The sequence below is a fragment of the Triticum urartu genome, chromosome 3, assembly GCF_003073215.2.
Source record: "Triticum urartu cultivar G1812 chromosome 3, Tu2.1, whole genome shotgun sequence".
NCBI classification, from domain to species: domain Eukaryota; kingdom Viridiplantae; phylum Streptophyta; class Magnoliopsida; order Poales; family Poaceae; genus Triticum; species Triticum urartu.
This window is the reverse complement of record NC_053024.1, coordinates 302435070-302457567: the sequence shown is the minus strand read 5'-3', so window position 1 is coordinate 302457567 and position 22498 is coordinate 302435070.

Genomic DNA, 22498 nt, shown 5'->3' with positions numbered 1-22498 from the left:
TCGGGCCCTCTCGATGGAGGTAATACCCTACTTCCTGCTTGATTGATCTTGGTGATATGAGTATTACAGGAGTTGATCTACCACAAGATCGTAGAGGCTAAACCCTAGAAGCTAGCCTATGATTATGATTGTTGTTGTCCTACGGACTAAACCCTCCGGTTTATATAGACACCGGAGGGGCCTAGGGTTACACAGAGTCGGTTACAGAGAAGGAGATCTACATATCCGAATCGCCAAGCTTGCCTTCCACCCAAAGGAGAGTCCCACCCAGACACGGGACAAAGCCTTCAATCTTGTATCTTCATAGTCCAACAGTACAGCCAAAGTATATAGTCCGGCTGTCCGATGACCCCTTAATCCAGGACTCCCTCAGGCTTCAATGACGATGAGTCCAGCGCGCAGATTGTCTTTGGCATTGCAAGGCGGGTTCCTTCCCCGAATACTCCATAGAAGATTTTGAACACAAGGATTGTGTCCGGCTCGGTAAAACAAATTCCACATACCACCATAGAGAGTATAATATTCCACAAATCTAATCTGCTAACAACCTTTCATAATGTGACATCCTATCGTGGTCTGGTCATTACAAACCATTTTCCCAGCCTGCCACTTCACTTGTTGCGAGGCGGTTTTATTGGCATGTCTTGTCAAAGCAGAGATCGTGTTCCCCTTATCACGGGATTCTCATCAATACGGGTGTGGGTAACCCCATCGTGCTTGTTAGTATGACTCCGCAATTTTAGGAAAGTTCCAAACGGCCATGCAGAGGATGCTTGATATTCACCCTCTTTAGAAAGGGGCCAAGGCCTGTCCTTTTCTTCTCGCGCTCGATCCTTCCCCTCCCCCACCTCGAGTTCCAACACCCAAGGCTCATTCTAAGCGCTTCAGACCTTCAACCATGTCCGGATCCAACCTTCAAGGTCAGTGGATGGCCTCCTCTATCACAGAGGAGGACATCATGAAGCTAAGGGAAGCCAGGTATCTGACCGCCGAAATCTTGCACAGGCTGTCTGCTCAAGGGAAGGTCATCGCTACTCCCGAATCCAAAGAGAGTGTCATATTTGTTTCCCACTTCCTCCGAGGGATAGGCTTTAGTCTTGATCCCTTTGTAAGAGGGCTTATGTTCTATTACGGGCTCGATGTCCATGATCTAGCTCCAGATTCCATCCTTCACATCTCGTCGTTTATCGTCGTGTGTGAGGCCTTCTTCCGCATAACCCCACACTTCGGCTTATGGCTCAAGACCTTCAATGTGAAGCCGAATATGATCGATGTGCGACATGTAGAATGCGGAGGTGCCATAATAAGCAAAGGCGTCGATGCTCTATGGCCAAAGGGTTCCTTTCCGGAGGTGTCCAACTTATGGCAGCGGGAGTGGTTTTACATCATAGCTCCCCGAGGTACAAAGTGGGCAGCTGCCCCCACCTTCCGCTCGAGCCCCCCGACATAACTGGCATCATGGGTCAACAAGGGGCTGGACTGGGGGCCAGATAATGACGTGCTGACATTGCAAAGTCGCATCCGAGATCTCCTCAAGAGGGATGTCAGCCTTGTCAAGGTAGTGCTAGTTATGCTAGTTCGTCGGGTCCTGCCATGCCAACGTCGATCTCTCCGTATGTGGGAGTTCAACCCGGAAGGACCGCGAACTATTCAGCAATTCTTCGGCGTGACGCTCGAAGAGATGTATGGATTGTTCTTCGGATCACGAATAAAGTGTCCGGACACCACCGCGGATGCGGGTCTCAACTGCAACCATCTAGATACCCACGCAAGTAATTCTGCGGCCGAACATGCTGTCTTTTTTATTTGTCACAACATCATTTTGAAAAAATCGCTCTCGGCCAGGACTGGATAAGAAAGGCGGAGATGATCAGGTGTTCGGCCCCCCTTCCCCAAGGCTCACCGGATCCTGTACTAGCCAGGATGCTTGAGCACGCGCCTTATCAAGTGCCATCAGGGGAAGATAAAGGGAGGAATAAAGAAGCCGAATGCGGGATTCACACATCAATCATCCAAATCGGGGGAATTAGTGTCTCCATGAAGGAGGATAATCGAGGAGAAGAATCTAGAATCCCCTCTCCCCAAGGAAGGAAAAGGACCGCCTCTGAAGACTTGGAAACGAAGGTTTTCAATGAGGGAAGAAACCTTCGCCAGGGGGCCCTGCACCAGAGGGTGTCCTTACCGCACAGTGCCCACAAGGGGGCCAGCCCTGCATCGAGCTGTAAGTGAACAAAAGTACTTTTGGTAAATATATCCTGCTTTATCTCCGAGGACAATAACCGGGACATATCTCTTGCAGTCCGGCTCGTAGCCCTTCTCGACAGAGTTTGTCTTCGGGGGATCTTCTTCCGGAGATGATGGAGAGCGAAACGCCTCCTCCTGTCTCCCGGCCTCCTGGGGCGGACGACCCTAAGGTGTCATCACGGAGGATTTCTCCTCATCCGCCAAGGCCAGAAGGTAACCCTTCAGCCACCGAAGTCTGGAATATTTGGCTCCTAAGGAGAGCAACAGAAAGAGTCTGGGATTGTCCGGTGCACAACCGGATGCACTGATGGGTCTTTTGGAGCAAGCAGCTATCTCAGAGGCGCATCATACTTTAATGGGTACGGTGGTTGAGAGGATTTCATCTGCCAAAAGTGGGTTGCATGAGGCTTTTATGAGCCTGCTAAGAGGCTTTGAGGTACGCAAAGTAATATATAAAAAATTTGACGGTACCGCACATGCTAGGTGTGCTCTATATAGATAGTAGCCCCTGAGACTCTGGTTGCTGTCCAAAGGCGGCAAACAGAGGATCATAGTCCCAGGTAATGATCGCGCTTCTTTCATGTGGAGGCGGCTGAGAGTCCGGTGGCCGGCCGGATTGCTGAGTTTGCTGGACTAAGGCGGCAACTTGACGCGGCAGATGCTGACATTGCGCTTGTGAACAAGCGGCTTGACGAGGCACATGGTATGTATTTTCGGGTGGTCAACAAATATTAAGAGGAGCATGATGCTAGTATATATAATATGTTGTGACTGCAGATGGAGCTACCGCCGTGGACACCCTTCGGGCGGAACTTGGCCGAGCCAAGGAACAAGCCAGGAGAAGTGATGCGGCCGCCCTAAAGGCGGCCGAAGACTTAAGAGCCAGGCTGCTCATCGCAAAGCGAAGATAAAATAGCCAAGATGGCTGTTGAGCTGAAAAATGCCGCCGGTCGATATGAGCTTCTTGAAAAGGAAAGCCAAGGGAAAGCGGCTGACCTGAAGAAAGCCGTGGAAGTAGCCAAGGAAACCCGCTCTCAAATCAGAGCAGCGAAGGAGGAGCTCCGTCAAGCCAGAGATATCATGGCTGGGAAGCCCTTTTTGTTGTGGACGAAGTTCGGAGATCCGAAGTATGCTCCTCTAGGTCAATTATGGAGTGCTGCAGACGTGTACTTGGACTTGGCAATGAGTGCTGCTGATGCGACTGAGTTTTTCAAAGATCAGAAAGATCATGAAGTGGAAAGATTGTTCCGGTCGCAGTTCAGTGCTCCAACGCGTCCGGTGCTGTTAAATGAACAAATGGCCGAGTGGGTCGAGCTCCATAGGTTGTCTGGACTTGCCATGAGGTCTGTCGTAGATCATCTTTGGCTGAAGGGACCAAGGACGAATAGTTATTTTGGTTTAGTGTAACGATTCAGTGGTGCTGTGCCGCATATCAATGCTATAAAGAGGTCGGCCTGCATAGAGGGTGCGCGGATGGCTCTTGCCCATGTTAAGACATACTGGGCAGAGATGGAGGCCACCGCTATTGCAACCGGGGATCCGGCCGTAGGCTAGGTCTCGGCTGAGCACTATTTTGAAGAAGTCCTAGAAGGCGCTTGTTTAACAGAGGCTTAGTGCTCGAAGAGTATCATGTTCGAGTGACATGTATCCCAATTGTAAAAACAATGTTATTTGGATTATAAAGGCAGTGTTTATACTTTTTCCTAAAAGTATTATGGCGCCTCCTGTGCGACCGTTTATGTATGTATATAACCTGAAAGTTTGCAGTCATCGGCTTCAGGCCCCACACACATAATGCGGGGGTGTTCGAAAAAGTGCGTATTCACACTTGACCCAACGTCTTGGTCCATTAAGGAGGTGATAGCGCGACGAACAAGGCAATCGGACTATATAGCTTTAACACTTTCACTTAGCCATATGAGTTTGACGGTGGGGCTACTATATAGCCCCTAGTACTTCCGCGCTCATCCGAGTACGGTGCGCGTACATACATGACCGAGAAACCGGTCCTTCGTTAATGCAGAGGAATAGCGAAGATTCCCGTTGACTCATCGAGTGATTGACCAGTCTCGCGCTTTATCATGACAGTCGGTTTTCACTTTCTCTACTAAGGTGCTCATCCAGATGAACCAGGGCACAATCGCAGTAGTTCTCCCGGTGCCACCTTAGCTGGTAGAGCAGAACGTAAGGTAGCAAAACACGGGAGACGGGCAACCCCAACTATTGACCAAAGACATGATTCGCAGCTAATGCATATAAGGCCAAACTCGCGACGCCGAACACTCCCTAAGGTATTCGGACTTTACAACATATACTAGGCTGAGTAATGCCCTCGATAATGAGCCCTGATTTTCTAGGTACTTGCATTAGTTTGACGTGACGAAATGCCAAATAACGCCAGCATCCCTTTCGGTTGTGTTGAGTATTTGGAGGGAGTGAAGCAACAAGAGATAGTAAAAAAGGTTTACACAGGGTCTTAATCTAAAAAGAAGCCTTTAAGCGGGGCCCTGCTGCACGTCTGTGCCTGTGTCTTCGTTGTGCCGTATCCTGGAAGGGTGTAGTACGATGATCATCTATAAAAGAGAAAAACGTAGCTGAAAGTCTTCGTGTGAAAAAATGGTTATTCTTAATGAACCATTAAAATGCAATCTAAATAGGGTCAAGCCGAACTGTAGCCCTTTTTACATGTGGGAAGCCCCTAGCACCACCTATGGGGGTGTATCCATCGACCCAATCTCAGGTTTATCTGAGTTGTTACAGCTAGTGGTGTGCCAGACCCGTCTAACCGTGTCTGCGATCTTGACGACTGATCATTTCGTTTGGTTGGAGAGGCCGTTCAGTGATTGGCTGCTAGAGCCGCCACATATTCCTCCTTACATGAGGAATGCTCTGTGTTTCCGCTAACTATGATGATGCCACATGGACCGGGCATCTTAAGCTTAAGATAAGCGTAATGCGGTACTGCATTAAAACGAGCGAAGGCCGTTCTCCCGAGTAGTGCGTGATGGACGCTTCAGAATGGAGCGAGTTCGAAGGTTAATTCTTTGCTTCGGAAGTTGTCGGGAGAACCGAATACAACCTCTAGTACTAGAGAGCCCATGTAGCGGGCCTCTGGGCCTAGTATTACTCCTTTAAAGGTAGTATTGCTTTGGCTGATTCTTGTCGGGTCTATCCCCATTTTGCGGACGGTGTCCTGATATATCAGATTAAGACTACTGTCGCCGTCCATAAGGACTCGGGTGAGATGGTATCCATCATTTATTGGGTCTAGCACCAAGGCAGTTGATCCTCCATGTCGGATACTAGTCGGGTGATCCCTGTGATCAAAAGTGATCGGGCAGGCCGACCAAGGGTTGAACTTCGGGGTGACGGGCTCCACGGCGTATACGTCTCGGGGTGTGCACTGGCGCCTCCTCTTCAGTATGTGAGTTGCGTATCATGTTCACTGTTTTGACCTCTGGTGGGAATTTTTTTTGTCCCCTAGTGTTCGGCTGGCGAGGCTCATCCTCGTCTTCGCTTGGTGTCTCCCTCCCCTTGTGTTCGGCGTTTAGCTTGTCGGCCTGCTCGAAGACCCATCATTCTCTGTTGGTGTGATTTGCAGGTTTGTCGGAGGTGCCATGAATCTGACATAATCTGTCTAGAATCTTGTTTAGGCTGGACGGTCCATCTCTGCTGCCTTTAAATGGCTTTTTCCGTTGACCGGGTCGAGAGCCCCTGAATCCGGCATTTACCTCCGTGTTGTCTGGGCTGTCTTCGTTGTTTCGACGCTTGCTTTTATTGCGTCGCGGTTTCCCGTTGCCATCCCTGACTTCGGATGTGCCTGGGTTGCTGGTGCCGCTATGGGCCTGCCGACTGTCTTCGCCCGCGCAAAAGCGGGTCATAAGGCTTGTTAGGGCTGTCATTGTCGTCGGTTTTTCCTGGCCGAGGTCTCTGGCGAGCCATTCATCCCGGACATTGTGCTTGAAAGCAGCTAAGGCTTTGGCATCCAGGCAGTCGATGATTTGATTCTTCTTCGTGAGAAATCTATTCCAAAGATTTCGGGCTGACTCTCCGGGTTGTTGAAGTATGTGACTTCAATCATCTGTGTCCGGAGGTCGGACATAGGTCCGTTGAAAATTGGCCCTCAAAGCGTCCTCAAGCTCTTCCCAGCTTCCAATTGAGTTTTCGGGGAGGCTTTTCAGCCAGTGCCGAGCTGGTCCTTCCAACTTGAGGGGCATGTATTTGATGGCATGGAGATCATCTCCGCGAGCCATGTGGATGTGAAGGATAAAGTCCTCAATCCATACCCAAGGGTCTGTCGTTCCATCATATGCCTCTATGTTCACGGGTTTGAATCCCTCTGGAAATTCATGATCTAGCACCTCATCGGTGAAGCATAGGGGGTGCACGGCACCCCTGTATTTGGATGTGTCATGGCATTCTTCGAACGGTTGTAGCGTTTGGTTTTGATTCCGAGCTGTTATTCGGTCAGTATAGTCATTTGGGTGGCCATGATTCTATGCCGGGGCGCGCTTCCTAGATCTGTAGGTGGACCTGGCCATACCGGCTTTTTTATGCATGTCTTCACGTAAATCGTGTGCTGACTTGTGTGCGACGTCGTTAGTCTCCCTGTCGTGGCCACGGAGTGGTCGACCCGGCTGGTCGGCCGTTCTATTTTTCGGCTGAATGGGCTCTAAAGCCTCGTCATCGAATTTAGGCAGCAGCTTGCGCTTTGGATAGCTCTTTGTGTGGCGAACGCCGTCGTACTTTTCTTCAGTGTCAAACACTTTGTTCCATCTGCTGTTGAGCGTATTATGCGTGGCCTTAAGCCTTTGCTTCTGCTTCTTCAGGCTCCTCGCGGTGGCAATAAGCCTTCTATGGAGGTTCTCTTGTTCCAAGTGCCTTTCCGAGATGATGTGTGCATCGTCGTCTGGACTGTTCTCCTCTCCGGAGACAGGTTGATGAGCTTTATCCTCGGCGTCGCCGTGATCGGACAGCGGCTTTGTACTATGTTCGCCGTCCGCTGGCTCATTCTGCTCCATCGTTGGGTCCATGTGGTCGTCGTTTCCTTTGGAGTCGACCGGGGTATTATTCTTTCTTGCGCTATTATCGCTATTTTGCTAAGGAAGGATTTGGAGCGGCGCCGTCGTCGCTTTGGTTGGTTCTCGAGGGGACTATCCTTCGCTACATCCTCCTGTTCCTCATCGTTGTTTTCTTTTGGTGTATCCACCATGTATATATTGTGTGATGAAGTGGCTGTCCAGTGCCCTGCGGGCGGTAGTTCCTATTTCTCTCCTGCATCGTCGTCCATACCGTCGATGTCTTCGGAGTCAAAATCAAGCATGTCAGTTAAGTCATCGATAGTGGCTATTAAATGGGTGGTGGTTGGGGAACGAATTCCTTCGTCGTCCGCTTCCCACTCGAGCCAGACATAGTTCGGCCGAGGGTCTCCTGACAAGGAGAGAGACCTCAATGAATCTAGCACATCTCCCAAGGGCGAGTGCTGAAAAATATCCACAGAGTTAAACTCCATGATCGGTGCCCAATCAGATTGGATAGGCACGGACACAGGTGGTTCAGAGCCTGTGGCCGGGGATGAATCCAAGGGTCCGGTAACACAGGTCTCGTAGGAGGTGAAGTCAGTATTCGATTCTATCGCCGCTGAGTGTGCAGCCTCCATGGCGGGGTCCATCCACCCATCCTCGGATGGCACGATCTTCTCTGGATTGAGGGACGGAGTAACCGCATGTGCGATCTTCCGAACACTGTCCGATGACAGAGCTAAGTCATGCTCGTCGTGACTGTGCGGCGCGCCTGACATGAGCTCGAATCTGTCGAAGATCAAGTCTCCACGGATATTGGCAGTGTAGTTCAACCTTCCAAATCTGACCTGATGGCCAGGGGCGTAGCTATCGATCTGCTGTAGATGGCCAAGCGAGTTGGCCCGCAGTATGAAGCCGCCGAATACGAAGATCTGTCCGAGGAGAAAAACCTCACCCTGGATCGCATCGTTGCTGATGACCGTAGGAGCCATCAAGCCTTTATCGTGACCGCAAAGTGGAACTCTCAATGAAAGCACCAATGTTGGTGTCAAAACCAGCAGATCTCGGGTAGGGGGTCCCGAACTTTTTGTCTAAGGATGATGGTAACAAGAGGCGGGGGACATAATGTTTACCCAGGTTCGGGCCCTCTTGATGGAGGTAATACCCTACTTCCTGCTTGATTGATCTTGATGATATGAGTATTACAAGAGTTGATCTACCATGAGATCATAGAGGCTAAACCCTAGAAGCTAGCATATGATTAAGATTGTTGTTGTCCTATGGACTAAACCTTCCAGTTTATATAGACACCGGAGGGGGCTAGGGTTACACATAGTTGGTTATAGAGAAGGAGATCTACATATCCGAATCGCCAAGCTTGCCTTCCACGCAAAGGAGAGTCCCACCCGGACACGGGACGAAGCCTTCAATCTTGTATCTTCATAGTCCAACAGTCCGGCCAAAGTATATAGACCGGCTGTCCGAGGACCCCTTAATCCAGGACTCCCTCAAGCGGCCCGAGGTCCGGTAAGAGCTCCAGAGGCGCGATTCTCAGGAGGTCCCCCTTGGCGTGCAGACATCTCCCTAGAGACCGATAAGGAAGGTAGTTGCCAGAACGAGTTTACGAGAGCAGTCGGCTTCAGACAGAGAGATTCGCTTTGTTTTGCATGGGAGACTTATCTTGCGGCAACTCGGTTGTGATCCCTTGCTCAATGCTCGGCTTGTGTTTCTGTGGTGGTATTACTAGGCAGGGTCGCACCAGTCGCCCCTTCTCCCGCTCATCTATATGCTCTGCATCCTCGAGTCCCACCCTCGAGCGAGGCTCAGCCGCCGCTGGTATGCCAGTCGTGATCCCATGGTCAAGGCCAGGGGAGGGCTGGAGAGTCAGTAAGAACACATGAGGCGCGATGCTCAGGAGTCCCCCTTTAATGCGCAAGCGAATTGTGTTGAGAAAGGGGGCGGCAGGCGAGGCCGCCTGTAGTTGAGCTCCGGAGATTCCTACGGTTTAGTTCGAGAGAAGAGCATGACTCATAATCGTGCCGCTGCCCTACTGCTATCCTTTCCGCAAGAAGATGGAGGCACTGAGGATCAGGTGAGGTGACGTGCGTGGAGCGGGCCGTGAGCCAGAGCTCGATCGCACAGGTTTATCAACATTGCGGGGACGGACCCGAGCACAAGCGCCGTGCCAGCATGTGTAGCCCCCGTTGCAGGATGAGCAGGAGGTCGGTCAGCAACGCAGGAGGCCGCGAAGGGCAACATGCAAGCAGGTGACAATTATAAAGTAATTCATGGGAGGAGGCAAGCTAGCTTGGATAAATGTAAGAACGATACATGCCGCAGCGACGGACCCACGCGGCCTGGGGATGATGCAGCCTGAGGGGCGCCCCCGACAGAGTAAGTTAAAGACGCAAAAGGATACTCGTCGTAGGGACATGCCCGTGTGACTTGGGGATAATGTTGCCCGAGGGGTGCCCCCAACTGTATGAATCAGAAAGAGTCACCTGGCACCGTTGTTGGAGGGATGTTGAAGCACCTGAAGACGCATGTTGAAGAAGTTGCTCCTCTCGAGCCGCCTGGGTGCAGAGCCTCGGAGGCTTTGGGGGTCCGGGAGACTCATGAAGAACCGTCACCATCTCCGCCAGGACTGCATGAGCTGCCAGAACGCTCCGCAGGTGGCGCTGGAAGGTGACAGCCATGTTCGGCAGGCCAAATGGCATGCAAACATAGTTGTGAGGTGAACCCTCACACCGACCAACGGGCGAAGGCCGAAAACGCTCTTGGGATGCAGCCCTGTTGAGCCCTGGGATGTTGACGCAGACACGTAGCTCATCGTCCTTGCCAGGAAAAGGAGTTGTGCCAAGTGGTGGGCGGCGATCGCTGCGCATGGTTCTCGCCTCTTGAAGCTCCTCGGTCGCCTTGGTGATGAACTCCTGAGCACTAGGCACTCCATGCCTTGTGCCCTCATGAAGGAAGCGTGCAGTCAAGCATGCCTCCACGTGGTGCCCGAGCACTTCCCTGGTGACATTGGCTAAGTCAGAGACCCTCCAACAGAGAGCCCCCGAGCCCAGCCTGAGGAGGGCGTCGGGCGCGCCATCCTATGTGAGGGAGGAAGGCGCCCCATCCGTGGGCGCAGGTCCTGAGGTGGTGCCACTGGAGACACCGCTCTCCTGAGGATCCTTACTGCGCAGCTGATTCTTCTTCTTGGGGACAGCCTCAGGAGGGTAGATAGCACCTTCGTTGTCCGGGTCTTCGACCGCCGCAGCCTGGTAGGCGCACTTGAGAGAGCACACCCCATCCTTTTCCTCGCAAGCGACCCTGATGATGCCGCAGCTCCCTGGCATCTTGAGGACATTGTACAATGATGGGTCACCTCCATGAACTTGTCCAGGGCCGGACAACCCTGCGCAGCTTGGGGGTGAAGGCTTGGCAGCTCGTGGTGGTGACTAGAGCCCGTCATGGAGGTGGAGCCTAGTCTTGGTATCCCCACGCTGCCGACACAGGCGACGCGCGGTCTTGACGTGGTGGCGCTGGGAGTGCAGGAGCATCTTCTAGCGGCCACGGGATTTCCCGGCATCTTCCTTCTTCACGTGCGGGGCGCCTTGTGCGGTGGCTCGCATCGCGGGGCCACGCGTCTTGGTGCAAGGGCGATGTCCTGATGTGGAGGCGGCGGAGGTGCTCCATGGGCCACGTCACCCGCAGCAAGAGGCGGATGAGGCAACAAAAGGGACGATGCAGGAGAGCTCCCTACGGCACTGACGAGCTCGGCGATGCGGTCCAGCTAGTCTTCGTAGAGGTCGTCGACGGGGCGGTAACACAGGAGCTCACGCGCCATGAGCAGTGCGGCATGCGCGTCCGCGGGTCCGCGTCGAGTGTGGGACGATGAGGTGGACGGAGTCGGCAACAGGGTGGCGGTGCATCCGTCTAGCCACACAGAGGGGTGCAACAACGAGACTTGCTGCTCGTTCCCCGCCGAGCCGGTGGCGGCGTTGGCAGTGGGTGATGGAGAGCGACGGGGAGGCCCACCGACGGGCGCCGTCTGGGCAACGCGAGCGTTGAGAACGGCTCGACGCTCAGCATGGGCTCGACGAGCGTCAGCCATGGAAGCGGTGGAGCAGTGGTGCGTTGATCGATGGAAGAGAGATTTCGGCAGACCCCTACCTGGTGTGCCAAATGTCGGATTGCGGGTTTCGGAAAACCCTTGAGAGGTTCAAACTCTGGGTGCACACGAAGAACACTCTCTCCCCAACTCGCTCGCTCAACGATCCCACGGCCTAGCTCGACGAACCCAAAGAACAAGAGACACAGGGGTTTATACCGGTTCGGGCCACCTTGTGGTGTAATACCCTACTCCAGTGTGTGGTGGATTGCCTCGGGGGCTGAGGATGAACTAATACAGTGGATGAACAGCCTCAGGAGATGAGGTGTTCTTGAGCTCGGTGAGCTGGTGAGTGTGAGGATGATCTGAATGATCCGTCCCCCTCTGGATCCCAACTGTTTAGGCGGGAAGGGATCGCACAACGACCAAGTTTGAAGGGGGACAACTAGTACAAGCTATCCTGACAAACATAGTCTTTGCCTGCCAAAGGCTCTCGTGCTGATGCTACTATGGGCTCCACGATGACCTCTGTCCTGCCGTCCTGCTGGTCTTTGTCTTGGTGCATTGATATGGAAACCTTTGCTTGATTCCCTAGGACTCCACGTATGCTCTTGCCTCCTTGACACCAAAGAGGAAACTGGTACACTGCGCCCGCTGGAGCCCGCCTGGCCTTGGTCGTCATGGCTCACGTCACGTGAACCTCGCGAGGTGCCATTTGCATAGATATCTCCGCTCCTCGAGAGCCAGCCTAGTGAGGCTGCCCCTAGGGAGGTCTTGGTGTCGTCCGCCTCGCAAAGATCTTGAGTTGTTGTTGCTGAAGCAGAGCCGTACCAGGCCGTTGATGCAGCCACGCTCGCGGGCCACAGGCAGGCAAGTCTGGGCACCCCCGGTCCCAGAACACCGACATTGTTGCACCGGTAGAAGCCCCCTGGCCTGCCCCGAATGCTCTGCCAAGCATCATCGGGGTAGGGCCTAATAAGTGCATAGGCAAGGGTTGCTGAAGAGGCTGGTTTCTCGAAGTCTTCTTTCCTTCATTAGCCTTGATTCCGGGCCAGTTTCCGGTTTCTCCGTGCGTCGTGTAAAGACAATAGTGGTGGGGCCGCTCCTGTAATGGCCCGTGAATGACTTTGACGCATGGGGTAGAAACTGCAATTTCACTCTTCCAACCACGCCCTCATCCTTGGCCACATATGTTGCATGCATCACGTGGGGTAGGTAATGGAGGCGCATGGCACGGGAGAGCATCATGGTGAGGGCCTTGCTGGGGAGCGGCGCCGTCCTGATCCTGGGGAGGCACCGAATCCAATCTGTGCCCTCCTCCGGCCTCTTCGACCTCTTCCTGTAGGAGATGGACAGGGCTAAAGGCATTACGGGGCACTTATATTTTTTCAATCTTAAATCTGTAGGCATATGCCAACTTTTAATTCAAATAATGTAAGCTCTCGTGTCTATGTTTGTGTTTTGTAATGCTTGTACTTGTATCATCATATTAATGAAAAAGATGAATCCTGCCGGGAACCCGTGCATGTGTTTGTCCTTGCAGAGGTGAGAGTTTTTCCCCGATAGGCTATCCTGCTGGTGCCCTCTTCGTCTGCCGAAGAGCTGCGTGTGCCGGGGAATAGACAGAGGGACTAGCCCCCCGCCAACTTCTTTTTACCAAAGGCAACTGTGACCATCCTGACCGAAGCAACGTTCGGGTCACGAATGGGAGCACCTAAGTCTCAAAAGGGTGCCGAGGCTTTCTAATGCACAAGTTTATAGCTTACAGAACACTAACGGATGGGAGGTAGAACTTATCTGCTTTGCTTGCCGGGGATCGTTATGCCGGGCAATCTTCTCAACTCTTGTCAAAGCCGAGTTCATGGCAGGAACCTGCAACTTCATGCAGATGAGAATGAATGCAGGATGCGATCCTATTTATATGCATATGCAAATGCTCATGAAATGCTTATGCAGTGATCTTGGAATGCTCATGCATGCATGCAATCTTGGCCGGGGGCCACCCACAATGCTTCTTTATTTTCTCTTGCGTGGGGTCATTGCCCCGGCTTGGTACAAGGGGTTACATGCTGCTGAGGCAAGGCCTATACAAATGGGTGGCTGCCGGGCAGGGCCCGACAGCCGCGCCTTATGGGTAGAACTTGCGGATATGCTCAATATTCCATGAGATTTGCAACTGAGTGCCATCTCCGGTATCCAGACGGACTGCGCCAGGTCTGGTGACTCGTACTACCCGGTAAGGGCCTTCCCACTTTGGTGACAACTTGTGTGTACCCTTGGCAGACTGAACGCGCCTAAGGACAAGGTCACCTTCCTCAAACCACCGGGCATGAACCCTGCGGCTATGATTGCGATGCAGGGCTTGCTGGTAGCGCGTAGCACACGTAGCAGCTCGAAGAAGGTTCTCCTCAAGTAGCAAAACGTCGTCACACCAGTGCTGATCTTGTGTTACTTCCTCATAGGCAAGCACTCGAGGCGACCCGTAAATGAGTTTCGTGGGGATAAATGGTTCTGCCCGGTAGACCAGGGAGATGGGAGTCTTCCCGGTAGCTCTGTTTGGTGTCGTTCTGAGGGACCAGAGAACTACCGGCAACTCCTCGATCCACCGCATGCCATGCTTCTGCAGCGTATCAAAAGTTCTCATCTTGAGTCCACACAGCACTTCAGCGTTCGCCCTCTCAGCTTGTCCGTAGATCCGGGGGTGTGCCACGGAGGCAAATGAGATCTTGCATCCGAGGGCATGAACATATTGCATGAAGGCGCGGGTCGTGAACTGAGTGCCGTTGTCAGTAATGATCCTTGCCGGAACTCCAAAACGACACACCAGATCTTTCAAGAACTTGATAGCTGACTAAGCAGTCACAATTCTCACGTCAGTCACTTCAGGCCACTTTGTAAACATGTCGATGGCAACAAACAAGAATACAAAGCCCCGATTGCTCAGGGGAAGGGGCCGAGGATATCGAGCCCCTAGACCAAAAATGGCCATGATAGAGGGATTGTTTGAAGAGCTTGGGCAGGCAGGTGTGTTTTCTTGGAATGGAACTGACAGGCTTCACATGTCGTGACTTGCTCGACCGCATCTTGGAGGGTTGTGGGCCAATAGAATCCTTGCCGGAATGCTTTCCCAACTAATGCCCTTGATCCAATGTGGGAGCCGCACATTCCTCTGTGACGCTCAGCGAGCAGTTCCTTTCCTTCTTCCCGGCAGACACTTCAATTTCACACCATTAGGCCTCCTTCTGTATAGTGTGTCATCGACAAACTGATACATACTAGCCCTCCGGGCTACTTTTTCAGCTTCATCTTGGTCGCTGGCAAGCTCTTCGGTTTGGAGAAAGTGGACAATGTGCCTTGCCCAAGTTGGAGCCTGGGGCTGGGCACCGAGGACTAGCAGCACCTCCTCTGCTGCTGGAGAACCAGCCTCGTTCGCGGGGTTCGTGCTCCCGGCTAGAGGGGGTGGTTCGGCAGGCTGTGAGGAGTTGTTTATGGCAGGGTCTCTGCCGGGAGCGGACGACTCTACCAGGAGAGGCTTACCATAGTCCAACTTTCTCCTCTTCCGGGCCAATGTTGTTGGGGATACGGAGGGTTGAGTGAGATGGAGAACAAAAGTTCCTGGTTCCACAGGAAGCTTCTGCGAAGCACACTTTGACAGGTGATCAGCTATGATGTTTTCCGCACGGGGTACGTGCTTTGTTTGCAATCCGTCAAAGTGCTCCTCCAATCTCCTCACTTCCTCGACGTATGCTCCTCCCCTGCCTTCACGTCCTTCACCGCCGCGTCACGGGCGACCGTGGCTAGGCCGGTGTAACATCCCATTATTGTAACTCCAACTCTTGCCATTTCCGGCTATGTGATATGTTATATCCTCCGTGGTTGGGCTTTGTTCCTCGTTTTGCATTTTGTTCATGTCATGCATTTTATCTCATGTCATCATGTGCTTCTCATTTCGAAATCCGACACTCACACATGCACCCGTTGCACCCCTCAAATCTTGTTTTGTGAGCGGGAGAAAAACATTCACAAAATGGGCCGCGATCTGTCGAGTGGCCTTGGTACATCACCGGTAGGTCGCCTGTCAAATTTCGTTCCATTTGGAGGTCGTTTGATGCCCCAATGGTTAACCGGGTAACTGCAAAAAACCCCTCTCATTGCAGCCCATCACCCCTACAAAACAGCCCACTAGCCCATCAAACCCCCCTCCATGCTCGTGTGGGCGAAAACTGCACCTCATTTGGACTCTCCTAGCTCCCTCTACCTATAAAAAGGCCTTGCCCTCCGAAATTCACACGCAAACCCTAGTCTTCCCCTTCCTCCGCGCACTGGACCTGTCCGCGCCGCCGCCCCGCAGCTGCGGTCCACCCGAGCCCGTGGGAGGCCCTCCCCGACCCGGCTCCCCGCACTCGCCCGCCGCCGCCCGTGCTCACCGACCGCCGCCGCCTTGCCCTGTCGCTGCCGCATCGGAGCACCTCACCGCCCCCCACTGCCACATCGCCATCGCCGGTCGCCGCCACCTCCGCACCACCCTCGCCAGCCGGATCCGATGAGCCCCGCACCAGATTCGCCATCCTCGACCTCTCCGGTGACCGGATCCGGCCTTCCCGACCTCGCCGGCGTAACTCCGGCCATCCTCCGACGAGATCCGCCACTGCCTCGTAATCCGCGCCAGGTCAACCCTATCTATCTGGAGTGGTATATTTCCTCCAAGTCCCCGAATCCTTCACATCATGTGACCCTCTTTAACATGTCATATCTCTGTGCATATAGCTCCAATTTGCGCATATGATATATCGAAATATTCATTTGGAGATGCTCTTCATGTCAGTGTCATTTGCATGTATGTTATTGTCCATATTGATGCCCTAATCATCGTTGCACAAGTGCTATATGATGTTGTCTGCTGGAATTCATCATAACTTGCTGATTTGTCATTTTCGTAGCATTTTATCTGTACATCCTTTGAGCATCATGTCTATATGTTTTAGGAGCATCTTCATACCATATTTTCAGTGGTTCAAGTCTTGTATTTTTATGAGCACTGTGGTGACTAGCACAAGCATGCAAAGTAGGCCAGTTGATGTTGCTGATTTCAGACAGTATTTCTGCCAAGTCTTTTCCTATTACATTATGTTGCTATGTTGTCTTGTTGCCACAAGTAGATCCATGCATATTTTGATGAACTTCAGTAAGGGTCTTTTGAAGATATGGTTATGCTCTATCCGTTCATGTCTCTGTTTGTAATTATGGACTAGTGTAGCTTCTCATTACCATGCTCTACTTTTGCTAAATATTGTTGCTGGCAGATTGTTAACATGAAGTTCATTTTTTCCATGTGTTTTGCTAGTGATCCATGCACCCTATGAACTTGCTCTTGCTACGTTTAGCTTCATAAATGTGTCTTCTTACTGTTGGTTACCTTGTGATGCCATGAAATGCTTTGTGGTGAGTGGCATGAGCTTGCAAAGTTGTTATCATGAATCTGTTTCTGCCATGCTATGATTTTCTACGAAGTCCGAAACGGTTCATATCACTTGCCATGTTTGCATTGAGGCTACCATCTTTTCTATGCATCTTTAGCTAAAGTTCAGTAAGGGAGTTCTGTTCATTGCCTTTAGTACTAGCATGTCATGCCCTTGTTTTCCATGATATGTTCCTGTAGCTGTTGTTCACTAACTCTAAACATTGCTACCTGATGCTGTTTGTCCCATGTTTAGTATTTTCACCAAGTCTGTAACCTGATTGCCATTTGCATTTTGCCATGCTGTTTTAGGCTTGGTCTAGTGAGTTCTAGCAGGAGCTCAGTGTTCATGATTTGTAGAGCTTCACTTGTACTTCACTGTCATGTGCTTTGTTGCTATGTTGGATTGCGGTAGCATAGTTTCATGATGCATTTTAAGTGCTATGATGCTGTTAAGAGCAGTGTTGCATTGTTCTTTTGTTTTGCTCGTCATTTGCAAACCATGCATCCGTTTCTGGTTATCCTTATATCAAATTCGACCAAAATCACTCACCCTTTCCAGTGGCATGCTTGGTTTGCCAAGTTGATGCCTTGATCATTTTTTCCTTCCGGAGTACCCATATGCATTGCAGATCATATCTTGCATTCGAACCCATGTCTTGCATCATGTTGCTTGTGCATTGCACCATGATTGATTGTTGTTCCGTTGCATGTATTCTTGCTTTGGGTAGAGCCGGGAGACGAGTTCGTGAACGAGGATCCTGTCGAGTACGTTTACGAGGAGCAAGCTTTCAACGACTTTGAGAACTTTGTAGGCAAAACGATCATTACCCCTGATATCACTTCTATCTTTGCTTGCTAATTGTTCGCTCTATCTCTATGTCGTGCTACCTACCACTTGTTTATCATGCCTCCCATATTGCCATGTCAAGCCTCTAACCCACCTTCCTAGCAAACCGTTGTTTGGCTATGTTATCGCTTTTGCTAGCCCCCTCTTATGATGATGACGATGATTTCCCCCTCCGGGAGGAAGTTCCCCCGGCGAATCGCTCCGCCAGAGGGCAAAAGTGCTCATGCCCAATGTCGGTGTCAAAACCGGCGGATCTCGGATAGGGGGTCCCGAACTATGCGTCTAGGCGAGATGGTAACAGGAGGCAAGGGACACGAAGTTTTACCCAGGTTCGGGCCCTCTTGATGGAGGTAAAACCCTACGTCCTGCTTGATTAATATTGATGATATGGGTAGTACAAGAGTAGATCTACCACGAGATCGGAGAGGCTAAACCCTAGAAGCTAGCCTATGGTATGATTGTTGTTCTGTATGTTGTCCTACGGACTAAAACCCTCCGGTTTATATAGACACCAGAGAGGGTTAGGGTTACACAAAGTCGGTTACAATGGTAGGAGATCTGCATATCCGTATCGCCAAGCTTGCCTTCCACGCCAAGGAAAATCCCTTTCGGACACGGGACAAAGTCTTCAATCTTGTATCTTCATAGTTCAGGAGTCCGGCTGAAGGTATAGTCCGACCATCCGGACACCCCCTAATCCAGGACTCCCTCAGTAGCCCCTGAACCAGGCTTCAATGACGACGAGTCCGGCGCGCAGTTTGTCTTCGGCATTGCAAGGCGGGTTCCTCCTCCAAGTACTTCATAGAAGATTTTGAACACAAAGATAGTGTTCGGCTCTGCAAAATAAGTTTCCACATATTGCCATAGAGAGAATAATATTTACACAAATCTAATCTGCTGACTTATTCCGTAGTGTGACGCACCACAGCCAAGCCTTTATTCGAATCGTTTTACTATCCCACCTCAGCGCGTCATGCTTGGCGGTTTCCTTGGCACGTCTTGTTAAAGTAGAGATCGTGTCCCCTTATTCCGGGATTCTCATCAATACGGGTGTGGGTAACCCAACCGCGCCATTGATTACGGCGCTTGGAGATAAGCGAGTTTTACCAGGCTGGTGGGGACACGTAGTTGCGTCCACCCATATAAGGGGATAGGGATCGACCTTTTCACCTATGCCTTCTTCCTCCTTTGGCTATCCATTTTCGTGCACTCGAGCTCCAGCGCCCAAATCCGCACTCCCCACCTCAACCTTCTCCAGCCATGTTCGGAGCAGGAGGCAAGTGGATGGTCTCCTCCGTCACGGAGGGACACATCAAAAAATTGAGGAAGGCCGGATTCTTGTCTAACGACATCGCGCACCGGCTTCCCGAAGAGGGGCAGCTCCTCCCCACCCCAAGGCCCCATGAGAGGGCAGTGTTCCTTCCCCACTTCCTCCGCGGAACGGGCTTTCCTATCCATCCATTCGTCCGGGGACTCATGTTCTACTACGGCCTGGATTTCCATGATCTGGCCCCGAATTTGATCCTCAACATCTCGGCGTTTATCGTCGTGTGCGAGGCTTTCCTCTGCATCTGCCCCCATTTCGGCCCATGGCTCAATACTTTCAATGTCAAGCTGAAGGTGGTGCGCGACAACAAGGCGGAGTGCGGAGGCGCCATGGTGGGCAAGATGCCCAACGTCTTATGGCTCGAGGGCTCCTTCGTGGAGACCCTGAAGGGGTGGCAATCGGGGTGGTTTTACATCACCAAGCCGCGCGACCCTGAGTGGGTCGCAGCCCCCGTGTTCCGGTCCGGACCCCCAACATGGCTCACGTCCTGGAAAGAGACGGGCCTGTCGTGGGGCAGCAAAGGAGAGGTGACTGGACTGCAAACATGCATCCAATCCCTGGTGGACAAGCAGCTCAGGCTTGTCAACGTAGTCCAGGTCATGCTCATCTGCCGGATCCTCCCATGTCAACAACGGGCCTTCAATCTCTGGGAGTTCAACCCGGCGCAACACCGAACTCTGAACAGGCTCTTCGACACGATGTACGAAGACGTCCGGAAGGTGCTTTTCAAGGGCGCCGAGGCTCCCGCATCTGCTACCGAGGATCGCGGATTCAGTGCACAGCGTCACGCCAGCGCGGTAAGTTGTTTGTGCCTTTTACAGGGTATTAGTTTTCATAGTTTAACTCTATGCGGGATCTAAGCTCCCTTACCTTTGACAGGTTTGGCAGGCAAAGTCCGGACAGATCGACCGTCCGGCTCCTTTGCCCGAAGACCCAGCCGATGCCCGCTTAGCGAAGCTGCCGGTTCCAGCACCCTATGTGGTGCCGGAGAAGAAGGCCACGAAGAGGGCCACGGGGACTTGAAAAAGTGCCCGGCGCCAGGAGGTGTCGGGTTCATCATCCGACGGCTCCAAGGCGCAGTCCTCCCGTGAAGACGAGGAGGAGGAAGAAGAGACCTCTCCCCCTCCAACGGGGGGAGAGAAGAAAATGAAGGCCGCCCTCACTGAGGAGGCCGAAGGGTCCAAGAAGGGGAAAACCCTTCCTCCGGACTACTCCACCGATGCCGACGACGGCGGAGAGGAGTGGCCGCTTAGGGCCAAGCCCCTGGCGAAATCATAAGTATCCGGATACCAGAGTAATTCATAGTATTCCTTTATTGCACAGCTTTCCCTTATGTCGAATATGTTTATGCAGCCCACCCAAAGACCGGCTCGACGCATCGTCGAGCGGTTCACTGGACTCGTCGGATGTGAATTCGCTTCCGACGGCTTCCTCCCCATGCCCTACGGACGACGCCGAAGTGTTGTCCCAACAGGCTCCAAGCCAGGAGGAGGTGGTCCTGGAGGCACCGCAAGGCGACCTCTCGGACTCCAGGAGTAAAGGGGATAAAACCCCCCAGGGCTCCAAGTCCGGCTCTAGGCCGGACACCGCTCCAGAACCTTCAAAAGTTCCACAGTCCGGCGGGCGAACTCCTTCCAAGAGGAGAAAGCCCACCGTGCCGGTGACCCCCGTCCAACCGGAGGCGCCGCACAATCTGTTGGAGGTGCTCAAAGGCGCCTCCATCAACGAGGATCACCGCACTATTATGAGTGCGGTGGTCCAGAAGGTTCAGTCCGCCAAGAGCGGACTGACTGAAGCTTGTGCTAGCCTTTTAACAGGCTTTGAGGTAAGTAAATAATGTGTAAATAATATTACCGCATAGACAGTAGCCCCTGATGCTCTGTTTGGCATTCGGGAAGAAAAGCCGAATAGAGGATCAAATTAAATTCGCAGGAGTCTAACAAAAATGAGTCAATATGCGTATGCAGGCTTCTCTGTTGGCGTCCGCCGTACTGACTGCGGAAGTGGACACGCTAAAGCAGAACCTCGAGCAGTCCGAGCAAGAGCTCGGGCGTGCCAAGAAGCAGCTCGAGGACAAGGAAGGTAAGAAATACCTTGTTTAAATATATATATATATATATATAAAAGGTGCAATTGCAAAAAATGACAGGATTATTGTGACTATTGTAGGGGCCACGTCTGAGGTGGCGACCCTTAAGCAAGCGCTACTCGAGGCCAAGAAGAGGGCGGCCACGAAGCGCACCGAGCGGGAGAAGTATGAGGCCCAGGTTGGCAAGGTGCAGCAAGAGCTGCAGGTTCTCATGAAAAAACATGAGAGTTTGGAGCTTGACTCAAAGACGCGAGCGTCCGAGCTCACGGCGGCTATTGAAAATGCCAAGACTGCCAAGGCCGATTCCCAGAAGACCCTCCAGGAGTTGGATGCGGTGAAAAAGATAGCGGCGGGTAAGGCATTCTTTATGCAAAGCAAACACAAAAACGTGAGTTACTTGTTACTTACTTGAATCCGGAGCTCTCGAGGAGCGTTCACAGATCTTCCCCGTAGCGTGTCCGATGCCGCCGCATTCTATCGAGCCGCGGAGGGCAGCTCGACAGAGAGAGTGTTCTGGTCTCAGTATGCTGAGGCCGGACACCCCATTCCCCTGAGCGACCAGCTGAAACAACTGGTCGAGCTCCACAAGGCGGCTGAACATGGCATGAAGGGCCTCATAGTTCGGCTGTGGCCTAGAGAGGCTCTGCCTAGGAGCTATTTCGGGCTGGTGCGGCGGCTGGTGGGGGCCTGTCCAAGGCTCAAAGTCATCAAGCGCTCTGTCTGCATTGAAGGTGCCCGTGCTAACGTGCACTGGGGCAAGCTGGATGCTGAGAAGCTTGTGAAGGACGGGCCACCGCCGGGGAAGGAGCATCGCAAGCCCGAGAATTATTATACGGATGTTCTGAAGGGTGCCCGCCTTGCGGCGGATGAATGTTCCAGGGATGTAATTTTTGAGTAAAACTCGCTCGTTTTGTCCTGTGCACTGAAAACTTGTTCATATGCGCTAAGCAATGTTGTTGGAATTTAAAATATTACCTTCTGTGCGGCTGTTTATCGATTCAGAGAGATGGCGAGTCGTCGGCTTCTGCCCCTATGCCGCTAGTGCTGGGGTGTTCGGGGATAAACCTAGGCGCTCTTTTTCCCTTGTTTGGGTCCTTCGAGGGAGGCGCTCAGCACGAACAAGGCAATCGGACTATAATGCGTGAACACTCTCACTTAGCCATAGAATTCTATAATTTTAAATTTCGGCAAAGCCCCTGGTATTTGGAAGACCGAGTTCGGGGCGCTATCCATGCCTTGGCCGGACGGAGCCGACTCCTCGCTCTAAGCGGCATAAGTCTTTAGGGACTCGAAAAACCTCTTGAACAGCGACCAGCTCTCGCTTCATCATGACAGTCAGTTTTAGCTTTCTCTACCGAGGTGCTCGACCCAGCTCAACTGGGGCACAATCGCAGTAGTTCTCCTAGTGCTACC